Source organism: Castor canadensis, chromosome 12 (genome assembly GCF_047511655.1).
Source record: "Castor canadensis chromosome 12, mCasCan1.hap1v2, whole genome shotgun sequence".
In the NCBI taxonomy this organism is placed as follows: Eukaryota; Metazoa; Chordata; class Mammalia; order Rodentia; family Castoridae; genus Castor; species Castor canadensis.
This window is the reverse complement of record NC_133397.1, coordinates 55,558,997-55,577,897: the sequence shown is the minus strand read 5'-3', so window position 1 is coordinate 55,577,897 and position 18,901 is coordinate 55,558,997. Positions and strand designations below refer to the sequence as shown.

At 38.2% G+C, this 18,901-nt stretch overlaps 1 pseudogene; it reads right to left on the bottom strand.

Annotated features, from left to right (window-relative positions):
- Positions 1-4,624: 4,624 nt before the first annotated feature.
- Positions 4,625-4,898, bottom strand: LOC109685015 (small nuclear ribonucleoprotein G pseudogene; annotated as a pseudogene).
- Positions 4,899-18,901: the final 14,003 nt, after the last annotated feature.

Below are 18,901 nucleotides of genomic sequence, written 5' to 3'. Positions count from 1 at the left end.
TGAACTCAGTACAATCAACAAAGTTCAGAGGCTTAGGGGCATCCTCAGACTTGAATGGTGGAACAGCATCTTGTCACTCCTATTCCTTATAAAGATCTTTCCTATAGGCCTAGGGAAGGACATCCTGTCAATATTTGTGGTGAGACAAAAGACTTCAATGCTGCATTGAACCAAAAGTTCTCAGTGGCTCTATATCACACACCCTCAACCAGAACATCCCCTAGGTGTGTCATGTAGTGATTTCTGCTAATTAAATGCAATGTAATTCTGATATAGATATGCATGTCTCTTAATTCAGATGCTCTCAGTATATCAAGAAAAGGGGAAAAGGGAGAGATTCGAACTCAGGTGCCTGGCAGCATTTAATAAAACTGAAGATTCATAAACTATTGAGCTGGTGGCTGTGCTACATACACTTTTTACCCTCTTTTGAAGATGAGAATGTGTATCTCTTAGAAATTCTGTCTGGGTGTTTTACTAGGCTCAGGATGTTTTGAGGAGTCAATGCCGTTCTGACTTCAAACCCAAATTAAAGTTACTGCAGGTAAAATTAGAGAGTGTCACATGCTACTTTAATTCTGTGCTCCTATACTTTAGTGGCTTCTCACCTGAGAGTGCATAATTATGTTCAAATTATCATATATCATTTCACAGTTAAATTTGATTATGACTTAGAACTTCCACGGAGATGACTGGGATTCTGCGTGCAAACTAGACTCTAATTCGTATTTATTATCCTTTTGGATAGTTTTGTTTTCTGAACCCTCAGACCCACTATTTCCCAGATAGCCATCCTATGGCATGGGGAAATATCTCAATGGAAGAGAATAGCGCTGTTTTATATGGCATTTTGCAAGAGACATAATTTGTCTATATTGGAAACCTAGCTAGTATTCAATAGGGATATAGTTTTCCAAGAACATCTCAAAATATTTCTGTAAGGAAATGTAATTCATCTGACCTCTGACCTCTTAATTACACCCAAGTGCATGTGTGTACATGCACATACATGCATGTGTGTTTATGCACATACATGCATGTGTGTTTTCTATACCTTATTTCAATGACACAGAAAGAAACTCTCTAGGGACTTCTGCCTTATACACCATGAGTCCAAACGACTTGGAAACTCCCTTGATATACTGTGATCAACTGTTCTATTTTTGGTTTTGACAGCTTTAATGCTTCTATGCCACCAGGCTCCTGATCTTCTTCTTCTTTCTAAAAAGGAACAGTGGTTTTTGTTTACATATGTAGTCAGCATGATAATTATCTAAATTAGTGTCTACCAACTCTGTTTGATCTCTATAGTGTCAACTGATAAAATCCATCCCTTTTATTGGGTCAAATGTCTTGCAGATCCAGGTCACAGGTCATTTCCTTGGGGGAAAAGCCTGCTTTTCTTCACAGAAATTAGCCACAGGGGCTAATCTCACAACCATTGATTCTCCTGTGATTGTTTCATTAGAGTCTATCCATTCCATGAGGCTAAATTAAAATTCCATGAAGGTAGGGGCTCCAGGCAGTGTTGTCCATCATTATATTCTCAGTGAATGGAACAAAGAGAAGCACTTAGTAAAGAAATAAGTATATGTATGTGCGTATATATATGCATGTGTGTGTGTGTGTGTGTGTGTGTGTGTGTATGAAGAAATGACTAAAATTCAAGAAATGTCTTAGGGCTGGTGAAGTGGCTCAAGTGGTAGAGTGCCTGCTTAGCAAGTGGGTTCAAGCGTCAGTACCACCACCAAAAAAAAAAATTAATTTCTTAGAGGCTTTATTAATAACACCCTAGAACTGCACTGCTCAATACAGTAGCCAATAGTCAACACAGCTAGTGGCTACCATACTCAGCATTGTCAATTAGAGTATTTTTACCATTGGAGGAAACTCTGTGGTGTAGCACATCTCAGGGAATACTGAAATTCTAGCCCAAGGAGAGTATGATTTTTCCAGGATCAATCAGACCATTACTATTACTGTCTTTGTTGATATTTAGTGACTTAAACCTTTTTCTATAAAACTATTCCCCACTTGATGGTTGAAGTTAATCTGAATATTTTACTTCCTTTTCTTCCAAAATGTACAACAAATAATTTGACAACCTTGATTTGTAGGGTCCAAGGGCCTACAGTTCTATATACTTTCCTTAGCACTCAAAACAATCCATAAGTGGGAAAAAGACATCTTTCTAAAAATGCATTTATTACATGCTAGGCTTCCATATTCTATGCTTTGAGTAAAAACGGGAAAAATATAATGAGCTCTAGAAGTCATCATTAGTATATGAGGAATTTGCGTTTGTATTATTTGTTTAAATGCATGACATATTGTGAAATTGTAATTATGCATGAAACTGGTATAGTCTTCCAAGTGAATAATATTCGATATGTTTGGCTAGAGCCTTTGATTTCAACAATTAATGTTTTTACTTTTTTTTTTTTCAGGCAGATTCTCACTATGTAGCCCAAACTGTCCTCAAATTTAATTCTCTTGCCTCAGCCTCTAGAGTGCTGAGATTACAGGTGTGTACCACCTTGCCTGGCATTTTTAAATCAAAGACTACAGCTACAGTTATCTTAGTTTACAAATGATAAACACACATAAATATATATAATTTTTTTTTGGTGGTACTGGGGTTTGAACTCAGAGCTTTGTACTTGCTAGCCAGACTCTCTACCACTTGAGCCATGCTTCTACTCCAAATATATTATTTTTTAGAGCAAAAATTAGAAAGTTTTCAGAGGTTAAATAAACAAAATTACAGCATTTATACTTAAATAAAAGTAGTAATTTGATCTAAGTACCAAAAGAGCAAAGACCGCCTTTGCTTATTTTTGCAGTGCTGGGGATCAAACCCAGGGCTCCTACACATCAGGCATGTGCTGTCTACTGAGCTACACCCCCAGCCCTAGCAAAAGCCTCCATAGTGATATGAGTGTTAGAAAGGGGATAAGAGAACAGTGAAGATGATACAAGGAATTGGGCAAAGGTGCAGATTCAGGTAAACAAACCAGAAATAGAGCACTCCAGGAGAATTTTGCAAATGCCAATACCTATCAGGCTCCTCTAAGACAGAGAGAGAAAGAGAGAGAGAGAGAGAAAGAGAAAGGTACTATGTCTCTTTTTAGCAAACCAGTCTATCATCCCATTTAATTCCATATTTCTATAGAAAAAGATTATATCCAGTAAACTATAGCTCCCTAACCCATTTTAACGCCTATGTCACAAATTTTTACCAATTTCTAACATAAAATACATAATATCTAGCTTATAAATAAATTATTTTACTTTGCTTTCCTGGTTTCAGTAAGCTAGTTGAAGCAATGAATCCTTTTTTTTTTTTTTTTTTTTGAGTCAAGCAAGGGCTTGCTATGCAATCCAGGCCGGCCTTGAACTCCCTATCATCCTGCCTCACCCTTGTGAGTGATAGGAGTGTAGGTGTGTATCACCATTCTGAGTTCTACCAGTACTATTTTTACAAGTAATATCCTCAGAAATGCAAAAAATGCTTGTAAGCATAACAAAACATTATCATTAACCATATTCTCGTACTGTCAAGTTTTATACCATATATGTTCCAGACTATAGAAAATCAAATTATTTCTCCAACAGCATACTTAAAAATCTCTACCTCTACAAGGTGAGAAGTACACAATTAAAACTTTAGAGGGTTTATAAAGGGGGTGGAGGTTTGGGTCAAGTAGTAGAGTGCTTGCCTAGCAAGCAGAAGATCCTGAGTTCAAACCCCAGTCAGATATCCTTTTTGCCTCAGGATTTTTCCCTTACAAAATGCATGCCACATTTGACAAAGATGAAATTATATAGGTTTCCCTACTTGGCTTTTGGAACACTTCAGGTAAACTTACAGGGTAAACCATAAAGAACTTGGAGGAATAAGCTGGAAGAACAGGGGCCAGATGAATAGAAATAGAACTGGAAAGTCCACGCCCCTGGTCTCTGTTGATTTCCATGAGGAAATCCAGGACCAGCCAACCCATTTGCAAAGTGTTGTCCTGGAGATGTTTGCTTTGCAGGAGTTGGCCGCTCACCTGCCTTCCAGGTTGAGACAGTGACAATGAATGAAGGAAGGCTGGGAGAGAGGTAATAAAGAAAGAGGAGAGAAACTGAAAAAGTCCCATCTGAAAACATTTCTATTCCTTTCAAAAGTGATGAAAAGACTGCACAGGCCCTTTGAGAACAATCTCGAGTTGAGAATATATATAGAGTTTATGCTTCAGGAGACTGCTTGAACTTAGGGCACTGGAAAGAAATTTATTGGTTAGAACAACTTGAGGAACTTTTTGTTCCAGTTAAAGTCACAAGGCCATGCTTTAAAAGCGGCTAAGAAGTACCTTTGGAGCATATTTTTCATGTTTTAGGTTGTAAAATTATTTCTAATTATGAGCTAATTTTAACTTTTCTTCAACATATCTTCATCTCAACTTTCTCTTAGCTCGATCAAGTCTACATTGTCTAACACTGCACCATATAAAGCTCTAGTATTACCCCAAACCACGGAGAACATTTATTTATTTTTGACTGTTACAAAAGTTTATTTAACAAAAAAGTTAAGATGAAAACGTACATGACCCAATTTTTACTTCATAGTAAAACAGGCCCTTTGGCGAGAGGACATGGATTTATCTGCTGAACTGTCATCATTTAAACTTGTTCCAAAGCCTCTAACATGATGATACTATTTCTTCGTATTGCCACCATTCCAATATTGTTCTGTTGCCCACTAGCTGCCATCTCCACACATTCATCTATCACAAGATTCATAAAGGGATCAAGTCCCCACAATATTCCTTGGACATGTCTGCCACCATTTAATTTCAATGACAACTTCTTGTTCATAATTTTTTTTTTAGCTCAGGAGGGTGTGCTTTACTCATGGTGTCTACTCAGCAGGCTCACTGATGCTTTGAAATGGGAGAACATTTGTAACTTGCCTGAATTTTGTGTCAAACAATAACAGCAAAGAAGGAGCTGCGAGACAGATCCTCTTAGCTTCAAAGTTCTATATTTTTTACTTTGGAACTAATAGGTATAGGCAAGGACTTTCTCAATGGAACCCCAGCAGCTCAGCAACTAAGAGATAGCATAGATAAATGGGACTTCATAAAACTAAAAAGCTTCTGCTCAACAAAAGAAATGGTCTCTAAACTGAAGAGACCACCCACAGAGTGGGAGAAAATATTTGTCAGCTACACATCAAAGGACTGATAACCAGAATATATAGGGAACTTAAAAAACTAAATTCTCCCAAAATTAATGAACCAATAAAGAAATGGGCAAGTGAACTAAACAGAACTTTCTCAAAAGAAGAAATTCAAATGGCAAAAAAAACACATGAAAAAATGCTCATCATCTCTAGCAATAAAAGAAATGCAAATTAAAACCACACTAAGATTCCACCTCACCCCTGTTAGAATAGCCATCACTAGCAACACCACCAACAACAGGTGTTGGTGAGGATTCGGGAGGAAAAAGGAACTCTCTTACACTGCTGGTGGGAATGTAAACTAGTACAACCACTCTGGAAAAAAATTTGGAGGCTACTTAAAAATCTAAACATAGATCTATCATATGATCCAGCAATACCACTCTTGGGGATATACCCAAAAGAATGTGACTCAGGTTATTCCAGAGGCACCTGCACACCCATATTTATTGCACCACTATTCATAATAGCCAAGTTATGGAAAGAGCCAAGATGCCTCACTACTGATGAATGGATTAAGAAAATGTGGTATTTATACACAATGGAATTTTATGCAGCCATGAGGAAGAATGAAGTGTTATCATTTGCAGGTAAATGGATGGAATTGGAGAACATCATTCTGAGTGAGGTTAGCTTGGCCCAAAAGACCAAAAATTGTATGTTCTCCCTCATATGTGGACATTAGATCAAGGGCAAACTTAGCAAGGGGATTGGACTTTGATCACATGATAAAGCGAGAGCACATAAGGGAGGTATGAGGATAGGTAAGACACCCAAAAAACTAGATAGCATTTGTTGCCCTCAACACAGAGAAACTAATGCAGATACTTTAAAGCAACAGAGGCCAATTGGAGAAGGGGACCAGGAACTAGAGAAAAGGTTAGAGCAAGAAGAATTAGCCTAGAAGGTAACACACATGCACAGGAAATTAATGTGAGTCAACTCCCTGTATGGCTATCCTTATCTCAACTAGCAAAAATCCTTGGTCCTTCCTATTATTGCTTATACTCTCTCTTCAACAAAATTAGACATAAAGGCAAAATAGTTTCTGGAGAGAAATTATTTTGGGGAGAGGGAGAGGGTGGGATGGTTAAGGGAGGGGGTGGGGGGAAGGAGGGAGAAATAACCCAAACGTTGTATGTACATATGAATTAAAAAAAATCTGTATTTCTGAGGATGATTCTTCTTTAGGTGGTAATCCCACTTTTAAAGGAAAGAGTATTGACAATGGTTAGGTTTATATTACTCTGGTGTAGACTAGTACTGTGTTTAAATCCTATGTGGTTTGGACAAGTAAATAATGTCTCTACTTCAGTGTGAACGTAGTTCATAAGTTGTTAAAAGCATCTCGTGCTGATGCATAAAAAGATAGAGTATATACCACTTAGAACAGAACAAATGACATCAAGTCTGTTACACTTTCCACAATCACATACTAATCATTCTGAACATTGGTGATATCACAGTAATGACACTGAGAAACTTAGTAATGGTACTTAAGGTAGAAGAGCATATATGGGAGGAAATGGATTGAAATGGAGAAATGATGACTGACATTTATTGGGAGCTTCTTATGTGTCAGACACTGTGGTAAGTGCTTTCTTTGCATGTATTAAATCTCATTTACTTTTTGCAACATCATTTATGAACTCCTACTAACTCCATTTTGAAAATGACTCATATGGTGGGTTTTACTCTGTCGACATAGTTGAACTAGACAAGTTTCTCAGAATCCTTACCTTTGTGTGAATCTGGATTTGGTTTGACCAAAAATAGAATCTGCATGAGACTGGGAAGGCAGAAGTAAACAGCAGTCATCACTCTGAAGAGCATCCTAGTTAGGTTCAGTAATGGGCAGGTAGCAGTGCCAGAGGGCCTAGCTGTCCACTCTCCTCCATTCAATATCCTACTATTTTGGTGGGACCTCTGACTCTACTGACCAAACGCAGTGTCGCCTTGATGTTGAACAAAACCTTCTGGGCAAAAACTCCACATAGGCTTTCCACCAGTTCCCTGTTTACAGTCCTATTTCACCAATTGGATATGCCTATCTTCTCAGACGGACGATGGGTGGTCCCTCTCATCTTCCAATGCCCCTTTCCGCCCTCTTCCGCCCTCTGTTTTCCCAGTCTCATGCAGTGGTATTTCTGTTTTCCCAATTGACGCTTCACTGATGGGGTGAGATTAAGTAGCTTACTCAAGGTCGCTCTGTTAATAAACAGGCAAGCCAAAATGGGAAGTCTTAATCTGTTTCCAGAGCCCATGCTCTTAATAACCATTATGCAGCGTTGCTTTGAGAGAGAGGAGGAGGAAGAAGGAGACAGGGAAGAAAGAGCTTAAGTTTGAAGATGATAAATAAAGGGGAAGGAAGCAGGAAACAAAAAAAGCAAGGAGGGAGCAGGGAATCACAAGGGAGCCATCAGCACTACATGATAAGCAACAGGAGAGAAGAAAAGTGAAGAGGAAGAGGAATCGAAGCTAACAATACTTCCTTTTTATCACAAAGGGGGAATTTTAAGCATGGTTAACATATGCCAGAGGACTGCAGAGTTCTTTTCAGAGCTCAGCCACTGAGAAGAAAATGCCTTTTCAGTTTTATTCTTCTGTTAGAAATTGAGTCAGAATTTTCATAAGGTGTGTTGGGTTGCTTTAAATAGAGGACCTGGTAATTTCTCTAATTCTTCTTTCTTTCTTTCTTTCTTTTTTTTTTTTTTGCCATTGTTAATCTGTTTTACAGCTGTGCTTAAATCAGTGATAAAATGCATGCAAAGCAGCAACCTTTACTATAGATTTTATCCACGTGTTGAGAAAGCAAACCTTTTTATGCAACAGAACAATGACTAATAATTTAATTACAGTTCATCATGTTCAACTAGGGTGATTATCAATTTAACTATGTGGTATTCAACATGAGGGATGTGGTGAATTTTGTACATAATTCCAAAATAGACATGTGAAATATCATTTTCCCATGTGACCACTTGGTTTACCCTGGATATTTACTATGTATAATATGGCTGCCTAGGAGACGTAGAAATTAAAAACAAGTTAAAAATCCTGTTGGGTTTTATTTTCTACTTTGAGGAAGCTAAGACTAAAAATATCCCACGTAGAGTACAGAACGTGCTCTTTAAATGTCCCAATGTGCATGGCGGCCAGAGGACATTATGTCTGACTTTCAGGACAAAGCATCTCACCCAGTGTCATCCCTCCTGGCTGTCTGTGCACTGCGTCTGACTTGCTTTCAATCATTGGTCAACACGCTTTTGGCAAGAGTATACTAGGAAAACAGGTTTTACAAGAAGTCACTGATAGAAGACGTGATCATCTTACCCCAAACCCTTCCCTCTCCTAAAGGCCCTGTCTCCTTGAAGCTCTGTAATGCGCCACTCCCTCATTAAGGTGTCAGGCTATAAAGGGATAAGGGGACACTGAACTTGCTTTTACAACTGGTTGCCCTCTTCCTGTGCCAAGATGGGACTGGCAAGAGCAGGCTTGACTCAATATTGAAATGCAGTTATTTTGAAAAGATACCTCTCTCTCAAGTCATTTCACTAGATTACAGTGAGTTTTGCCTCTCGAGAAGCTAATACAGGACCAGAATGGCGTCAGAGGGCAAAAATTGGATTTCCTATTATTATGAATGATAAATATAGTTATTAATTATATGATAATTGTCATTATATTTAATAAATAATTATTATTTATCATCACTGTGAATAAGAGGATGTAATGTTAATTCCCTCAGACATCTGACGCTAGGTTTGGAAAACCACCACAATGCCCAGTCCTTCAGCAACTGTCACCACTGAGCAGCACAAGGGGCCTTAACGTCCTCGGCCTTTGACTTACTATATCTCTTTGTACACGCCTTCTCACACTTCTTTTCCCTACCAGTTTTCACTCTTCCCAGCTACTAGCCTCCATGTTTATTTTCTTGTGTGTACCCTCGGGTATGACTTGGGCTACCACTTGCAGAGGGCATGGTCTTCTACCACCTAGCTCTGCTAGCACTAACCTTGACTCGTCACAGCTGAAAGTTAATCAGGACTGGTGAACACTGTTAGTATTCTTGTCTGCTATCTCAGGAAGAATGAAGGCTCCTCAGGTTCCAAACAAATTCTAAAACAACTAGGGCAAAGAGGAAACACACAGCCACTTGCTGCTTCTCTTGGACTGACTCCACACCATCAGCTGCCTGTGAAAGAGTATCCAGAGATGAGATTTACTGCACTTACCACTCAGAAAGTGCCCTTTGTTGGAACGAGCTTTCTCACCATGATTTCAGCCTTCTCATTACCAGCTGAGATCTTGCTTCATGTGAAAAGCTGGGTTTAAAGAGTGCATCTTTAAGACATGAAATAGCTTGACCAGACATCGTGGTGCATATCTGTAATCCCAGCTATGCAGGAAGCATAGGTAGAATAATCTAGGTCTGAGGTTGGCCTGGGACAAAGAAAAAGGAGACCCCATGTGAAAAATAAAGCAGAAAAGATGAGGGTGGGGTCATAGCTTAAGTGGTACAGCAATTGACTAAGAAGCAAGAGGCCCTGAGTTCAAACTCTAGTACCATCAGAAGAAGAGGAGACTGCTCATGGAAGACAGCCCCAGTGACAAGTGGATATCCTGCATACATTTTTCTCTGATCCACTGACATCTCCACTGAGCTCTCTCCTTTGTGTTCTTGTCAAGTACCCAACAGCTTTGGCCTTTACTTTGCCAACAATGTGATTCCTTCATTTGTCCTAGGATAGTCAAAAATTTAGATGTAAACAACTGAAATGGGCTGTTTCTCTTCAGCAGACTATGAATGTATTAGCAAACTAGTAGCAGCTTCTAGAATTGATGGGAAGTCCAAAGAACCAGGTTCAAGAAATAAACTAGAACCAAGAAATCAGAGCAGCCAAATACACAAGTCTGGTTAAGATATGCGGGCCGCTACCACTGACAATATCGTTCCTACCTCGCAAGGAATAAAAGTGACTCTGGGAACCCCATGGATACTGATGTCACTGAACACTGAATGCTGTTGCCACAGTAACTTCTATAAAAATGAATTCTTTCTTGGTCTTGCTTCTTCAGACCAGAATCCTTGGTGGTCTAGATATATGACATGCTCTCATTCCTAAGAATAGGGAAACTGAGTCACTGGTTTTGCACTTTAGTGGTAAGAAATAGGTCCTATATCAACCAATTAAGGTAGTTTCCTAAAACAAAAAGGGGTTCAGACATTGGCACTGAAGATGAAATTACTACGTGCTTATAATCAGACATGAAATCTACTTTGGCCCAGCATTTAATCCCAGAGACCTCTGACTTCACTTTCATATTATGAGCCAGGTCTTTGCTGTTCACACTCCATGCAGCTCTTGGTTTTCAGAGTTCACTCTGTTGTTAGGTAATTACAGCATGCAATGACTTTGTTCCAGTAGGTGACCCAAGTTAAGACAACTTTAATAACTATTTTCCTGCCTTATTTTCCAGGCTAAGTTCCACACCTAATATACACTTAAATTCTACTAAGGCTTTTGAACATTTTGTACAATTACCAAGGACTGAGAAAGAATCTTCCTGTGTGTTCCTGGGTCTGAATAATACTAACATGCTTATTAAAGGACTACTATGTGTAGGCATATATATTCATATCTATAATTCCATAAATATGATCACTCATTTACAAATGAGGAAACTGAAGCTCAATGTGGTTAAGAGATTTGCTTACAAAACTAGTAAAACCAAAATTTAAATTTATTCTGATTCCTCATTGCTCCCACTGTGCCATGTTACCTCACCAGGAAAACTGAGTGTTCTATAGATAAAGTATTCCATATGCAAAAGCACCATAAAATCAGGTAAAACTAAAATTATGCCTACTAATTTTGACTCAATGCTTGCTTATTGTTTCTCTCTTGATGACTTACTTTCTATACTTGCTTGACAGAGAAGGTAACAAATGCAGAGTGTGAGAGCAGAAGAAAAACAAAATGTGTCCTGTTGCCAAAGTCAAAATTAACACAACAAGAGGGAAAAGTTAAAAAAGGGAATTTTCTTTATGATAAAATTAATTTTAAATCACTCATACTTTCATGAAACTTTACAAATTATGAAAGATATTTGCAACTTACCTTTAAAAATTGTTTCTTTTTTTTTTTTTTGTGGCAGTACTTGGTTTTGAGCTCAGGGCCTTGTGCTTGCTAAGTAGGTACTCTACTGCTTGAGCCACACCTCTACCCCTAAGAATTGTGTCTTTAATGAAAAGTTTTGTAAATTTTTTAACAATACCTCAATGTTTCTCACTGATTTTCTTACATGCCCTTGACTGTGGTCTGTTGATACTACCATGTCTTATTTATCTTCTTATTCCTAATACCTGAAAAAACATAGGGACTGAAAATAGAATAATTTAGAGAAGGAATATCAAGTCAACAATAGTATAAACTGGGCATAAGGGTGCATGTCTATAATCCCAGCTACTTGGGAGGCAGAGGCAGGAGGATAACAAATTTGAGGCTAGCCCAGATAAAATTAGTGAGACCCTATCTCAAAACCAAAATTTAAAAAAAGGAGGGGTTGGGGTGTAGCTCAAGTTCAAGTGATAAAGCACTTGCCAAGAAGGTGGTGAGGGCATGGGTTCAGTCTCCAGAACTGCCAAAAAAAAAAAAGAAAAAAAGGTATAAATGAGGTTGGGAATACAAGGTTGAAGCCTTTTCTCTCCCAAGAGTTCTTTCTAGCCCTTGATCACCACCACCTCCCACCCCTACTCCATTTAATAGGAAAGAATCTCTTTCCTAAAACTACAGGGTACTTAAAAGAAAGTAGATTCAGATCCAGTTAATACCTACCAAGTACCCACAAGTGCTAGGAGCTTTCCTATGCAACATCTTAGGTAAAATACCTCACAACTCTGTGGCTATTATTTTCTTCACCTTGGGAACAAAGAGGTCAAATGCTTTGCCTAAGTCTACACAGCTAATAAGGGGAAGGACTGGACGTTGTATTAGTCTATCTTCTGTTGGTTATATAAAAATCTTGAGGCAAGTGTACAAAATGAAGAGGTTTATTTAGCTCATAGTTTTGGAGGCTGTAAGTTCAATACTAGGCGACTTCATCTGCTTACCTTATGGTGAGGACCCCTTTGGATGACACTTTGGCTCAAAGTCATTACATGGCAGAGAAGTGAGATGGTCAAGTGCCAAAGATGGCAAGCATGTGGGGTGGCTTCACTTTATAACAGCTTACTCCCCCAAGAACTACCTGGAGTCCTGAGATAACCACACAAATCCCTCTAAGGGTAGTGCTCTCAAAAACTAAATTTCTTCCCACTAAGCCCCACCTCTTAAAAGTTCCACCGCCTCCCAACACCATCAAGCTCCTACAGCAGAAATCAAACTTGGTCTCAATTAAAGCTCAATCTCCATTCTCCTCCTCCCTGTTCTCCACATCCATCTGCTGTATCTCAGTAGAATTTATGACACACTCCTTTCACCTTTTTAACATCCCGGAGATAGGGATGAGTTTTATAAATGAAAGCATCTTAAATTAAATGACTATACTAATAATTTCTCAAAAAATCTTAAATTCACCATCTCTATCCTATTTAATATCTCCTCTGGCCAGGAGCTAGTGTTAGAGACCTCCATTCTGTAGTGTCAAAAAAAAGTTAGAACACGTACCTGTGGTAATTTAAAGAATAGTAGGACATCTCTGTTTTTTAAGAAAGTCTGCATTGTTTATGTTAGATAAGTACTAATAATCTGTAGCATAGTTTATAGAATTTTGATGGCTTCTTTCTTCTTAACCTCAAACTGACATCACTTAGACACAATGGGCATTTTGAGAGCAATTAGGGATTTGAAACTATTTGAGAAGGCAGTGGGTATTTTGAAGAAGATAAAAAGATGCCTCAGAGGAAAGTAAAATAAGAAACAACTGTGTTATGGAGTGGAGTTTAAAATGGAAATAAGCATTTTAAGAGGAAGGTAAATAAATATATACCAAACATAGACTATTACCATTCATTAAAAAGATTATTGATAAGAGACTATGGCCTGTAGGGTGATAATATTAAAAGCAAAGGCAACTCTTATTTCACATTTATGAGTAAGTTAACCAAATGCCCAACATGAAGTGAAATAGTCTGTAATTTATATTTTAACATCAAAACAACTTTAAGATGCTGATTATTTCATTGCCCTAAAAATAATGATTGCTTTTTATGTGTATTATGATCCAAAAACATTATCAAAGTTGAGTATCTAGTTCACGATCAACAAATATCTAACAGATCAGAAATCTGTTTTTAATCTTGGGTCATTGGGTTCAGTTTTCCTGTCTCATCTAGGAAGATTTGTCAGCTCAACAAAAATTTTGTTCCAACTCAGAAGCCACTGGTTAATTTATAGGTCAAAACAAAGACTTTTGTGTAACCAGTTCTATGTTTGGTACGCACAGCAATGAAATAATAGCGTCTCTGTTACTGACCTGAAGAATCTTTATCTTAGTTCACTGAACAAGCCAATGTGGCATCTACCACATGAACAGTTCTTGTCTCTCTGAACTCTAACCCACAGCTCCTGACAAGACACAAAGGTCCAAGATTTTCCTTAAGCATAAGTGGCCATGTTTTGTATCTCATGACCCAGCCTCATGGTTGTTGCTGATGGGATTGGGGAGGAGGTACCCTTGATCCAAAGAAAGCCAATTTCAGGTTGGCTATAAAGTAGTCTGGCTCAAGAGCACTTTCCAATGGGTATCCAAAATGTACTTATTGGGTTTTATCTCTTTATAAAGAGATAGAAGTACAATGATGAAGCAGTACAGAGAAAGAGACTTGACAACTGGAAGTGGGAGCACAAGTAGACAGAGAGCAACAGATTCAGAGGGAAAATCTAAGTCACTTCAGCGATGGAGTAGTAGTGATGGGCACAAGGAATCCTGAATAACCCCCACTTCTATTTTCTCAGACAGCTGGCTATAATTCCTGCTTTTCCTAAGATGTCTTATTTATTCAGATTAACATGAGTTTTTCTGAGCCCCAATGCATTAGTCAGGAAAGGCTAAATTTTGCAGAAGTAATAATTAGCATGAATATTTCAGAGTGTAGCATAACAAAACAGCATTTCTATCTATCTATTATCTATCTATCTACTTATAGAATCTGCTTCAGGTCGGTCAGGGATATATCTAGGGCAAATGTCTTTCTTTCAATGTTTCAGACTGCTACTAGCTGAGAATCAATCACAGGCTCTTAAAAATACTTCTTTCTACTTGTGACATAATATTCTATCCCAGCCAATTGATCAGAGGTTACCACATGAGCCACTCAACTGTAAGGGAGCAGAGAAATGTGATTTTCCAAGAGCTGAGAAGGAGAAAACAGGAAGTATGGGTGAATCAGGTACTGAGTGTGGTACCTTGCTCCTATTAGTGTCTTATGTTAATCATTTTAGCCCCTCCCCTCCTTCACTGAAACCCATCAGGCAGTGTTATATTCATGTCACATACTCACCTTTGATTCACTCTGAGACACACCTAGCCACACCTTTTGCTACTGGCAAATGTGATGTCTTACAAATAAATAACAACTTATAGCGAGCAGGAACTTGCATGGTTGAGTAGCTGCTTTTAGTTGTCTTTTTCTTCCCTTCTAAAATAAGAATTGTAACAGAGAATGAGGGATGTTTGGCATGTCAGAAAAGAAAAGCTAAGGAGAGCTAATGAAATCACCTCAGTATGACTAAACTGCTATACTTTATTTCCTTGAAAGTTATCATAGAAGGCTGAATTCAATCTAAAAAGAAAAATAGAAGGGGAGGAGCTGAAGTCTACTGAGAATCCACTATGTGCTTTTACTTCCCACAAATATTACATCATATATTTACCACCGAGCAGCATCTGCAGGCTACTTAATGTTATTTTCCCATTGATTAAACAGAGACACGAAGAAGTTACATGATTTGCCCAAAGTCACACAACTAGTATATGGTGGGTGGGAATTCAGCACAGACTTCTAAATTCAAACCTCCAAATCCATGCTTCTCATAATTAAACAAAGCATGAAAAGCAGCAAACCTAAAATATGTTGTAGGAAAGATAATTCAGATTTTTTCTGGGGCTATTTCAAAAAGAAATAAGGTTCAGGAAGGACTGAAGTGATTTTAGGAAAGCCTCCTCCCCCCAACCCCAGGTATTTGATGGTGATCTTTGGCGTGCATTCATTTACACAATCATTTATTCAAGAAGATTTAATGATTAGGATAAAACAAATGAGGAGAAAATGACAAGATTGAAATCCCCTTTTCTCGAGTTGCTCAATATATTTAGGCATAGATCTGTCAGTAAACAGACAATTATGATATAGTGACATAAGAGCTACGATAGGAATATGCAAGTGGTGTTGAGAGCCCTAACCCAGTGTTTTCCTGGGAAACAGATTCCGATGGAAATTTGTGCGCATGAGGCTTGCTTTTGGGATCAGCACCTGCAGTGTGAAGTAAAAGAAGCTGACAGGGCAGAAGGAGAAGTTGGGTTGTGAGCAATTGCAGCAAAGGCCTTCGCCCTTCCATGGGCGATCTATACAGCAAGGATGGCCTGCAGAGTTGTCCCTGTAGGGGCAACAAGACCAGCCTTTTGTACTTCTGATGGTTGCATATAGGCTACTTCTAGGAAGGAAAACAAGACCTCAAGCAAGCATAACCATAAGGTCTCTTTAGCCAAGGACAATCTTCAGAATGAAATGTAGCTGAGATCTATCAGTTACCAACACTCTCAGCAGTTAGGGCCCTGTCTTGAGGAGATAGAGGAATTCAAGCATCATTCTACAGCATCCACTATACCCACCTTCAGGAAAGATTTCCTAGAGAGAATGGCACATACAGAAACATGGCGGGCCTGAGGAGAGGGCGCTAGGGGAGGTTACCATAACGGTAGGAATGAATCCTACATGAGTGAAAGAGGGGAGCAGAGACCAGATCTTGCTTGATCATGATGCAGATCATGGCCTTCTCCCTATGGCAAAGCGAAGACATTCTAAACTAGTCTTCAGAGAGTGACAATATTGTATTTTCTTTGTCAAAAGATCATTCTGACAACTGGTGGAGAAAATGTTAGATGAGGAGGAAACTGAATAAACAGAGCAGATTCATTAAGAAGCTGTGACAGTAATCCCCAAAAGAATAATATTTAAATTGATAAGTAGCAGTGAAAATGAAACAAGAGACTAGATTCCAGGGATATTAAGTTGATGAAACTGAGAAAACTTAAAAAATCAATTAAATGTTATAGGTAGGGAAACTTAAAGAGTCAAGAATGCCTGAAAAGATGGTTCCATCTATTTGTTGTTATAAATCTGGAGGCAAAGATGGTAAGTTTAGTTTTTTAACATATTGCCTGTGGAACATTCATGTGGAGATTGCCAGCTACATATATTGGCCTTTTGAGGGAGTTCAAGAGAGAACTCTGGTTGGAGATAAAGGCTCAGAGCTGACACAAAGGTGGAAGGTAGAAGCCATGGGAATAGATGAGGCTGTCTAAGGAATACTCATTCTGGGGTGTACAGAGAGACACAGAAGAAAAAAGTATTTAAGGTAAAGAGTTGCCCAAAAGGAGACTTAGAAATGTAGGAAGAAAGTCAGGAGAGAAAGATGTCTTGAAAATGAAAAGAGGTTCTGTTAAGGTCTACCAAATGCAGGCTTGGGGTGTAGTTCAGTGGTAAAGCATTTGCTTGTAAGCGTGAGGCCTGGGTTCCATCCCCTGTAACCCTTTCCTCTCCTCGAACCCCACAAAATAGTACCAAGTTCAGTGGACTGACACTGAAAGATAAAGAAAGACAATTTTCCCAATTATTGAGGAAGTAGGGGGGGCCATGGGTGACCTTGACAAGGAATGATGTACAAGACAACAGGGTCAGAATGAAGAGAATAAAGGAAACGGGTGAATTTGAAGACATTATGCTATGTGAAGTAAGCTAGTCACAAAAAGACGAACACTGTATGAGTTTACTTATATGAGGCACTTAGAGTTGTCAAACTCAGAGAGACAGAAAGTAAAATGGCAAATGCCAAGGCTTAGGAGAAGGCAGAATAGAGAGTTAAGAGTTTAATGGGCACAGTTTCCATCTGGGAAGATGAAAACATTCTGGAGATGAGTGGTAGTGAAGATTGCACAACAATAAATAGACTTTAGGCCACAGAACAGTGCACTTAAAAATGGCTCAAATGGCAAATTTAGTGTTATACATATTTTGCAATAATAAAAAAAGAGAACAAAGACATAACATAAAAGATAAGCAAATTGAAGGGCTGAATGTAACCCGCTCTCAAGAGGCTGGAATGGGAGGAGAGGAGAAATAAGATAACAGCCAAAGAAGGATGTAAAGTTGAGGAGGGGATTTGTTGGAGAACCAGTGGAAAGGGAGCTACCAATGGTATAGCAAAGAGAGACACGGTGCCCTTAGCTGAGCACCACAAAACAACAGTGAAATAGGGGCCCTGAGAGCTGCTTCTGAATCCCATCCTGGTGAACACCAAGTGAGTAGGATGATGACATAAAGGAGTATAAATTGTGATCATACAGATGGCAAGAGGTCTTCCTCTTAAATTGGAAAAATTTAGGAAACCACTAATGCTCTCTTTAAATTAAAAAACCAATGTCTAAGCCAGGCATGGTGATGCACATCTGTAATTCCAGTATATGGGGAGTTCAAGCTCAGCCTGGGATACACAGTGAGACCCTGTCTCAAAAAAAAAAAAACAGTGTAGTGGGCCACCCAAATCACAGATTAAAGTGATCGATCACAATACTAGTGTGATATATAAATTTTTATTTTACAATTATATGTTGAATAATGTCTTAATAAAAATGTTTGAGAATTTTGAAGAGATTACATTTCAAGAGAAGATCATTAACTTAAAGTCATATTCTTAGATATTTCTCTAATTAAATTTGAATTTACTATATGTTATTTTTATGATACATTATTTAAAATACCTCAAGAAAAATATATTCAGGTCATGCAATCCCTTGAGTTACAGAGAAAAATAGTTAAATAAAAGAGTAATTATTTTCTACAGAATGGAAGAAGCGGGGAGGATATTCTCTTTAGAAGGACAATGTCTAATTTACATATTTTAGATCTGTCTAAATGATCTCTGCAAATTAGCATCACACAAATCACAAGTAACGCTCAAACACTGCCCTATATTTTTTCTATCTAGGCATAAAAGTTTATGAACTACAAAGATGAGAATCCTTGACACATGTCTTCATTAGCATACACACACATTAATGCTCGAGGAAGCTTTGGCTATTGGCCATAATTTTGTGAATTTGCATCATTTCTTACTAAGATAAAGATACAAGAACAGGAACATAAATACAAACAAAAATGTTCTCCCATTTCCAGTGCCCTGACATGAATTGAGTTTGGAGCTTTCTATGACAACCTTTAGACCCAATCTATATAAAAATATAGATGGTCATAAGAGCTCTTTGGTTTGATACACATAAATGATCTCATCACTAAAAAAATACCTTCAGAGTTAGAGTACAAGTCAACAGTGGTGGCATTAATATACACATTTCTCTGTAACTATATGCATTAACCCAAGAGAACAGCAAATTTAAAATTTTGGTTTGATATGTAAGAAGTATATTACAACAAATGCATATGATATG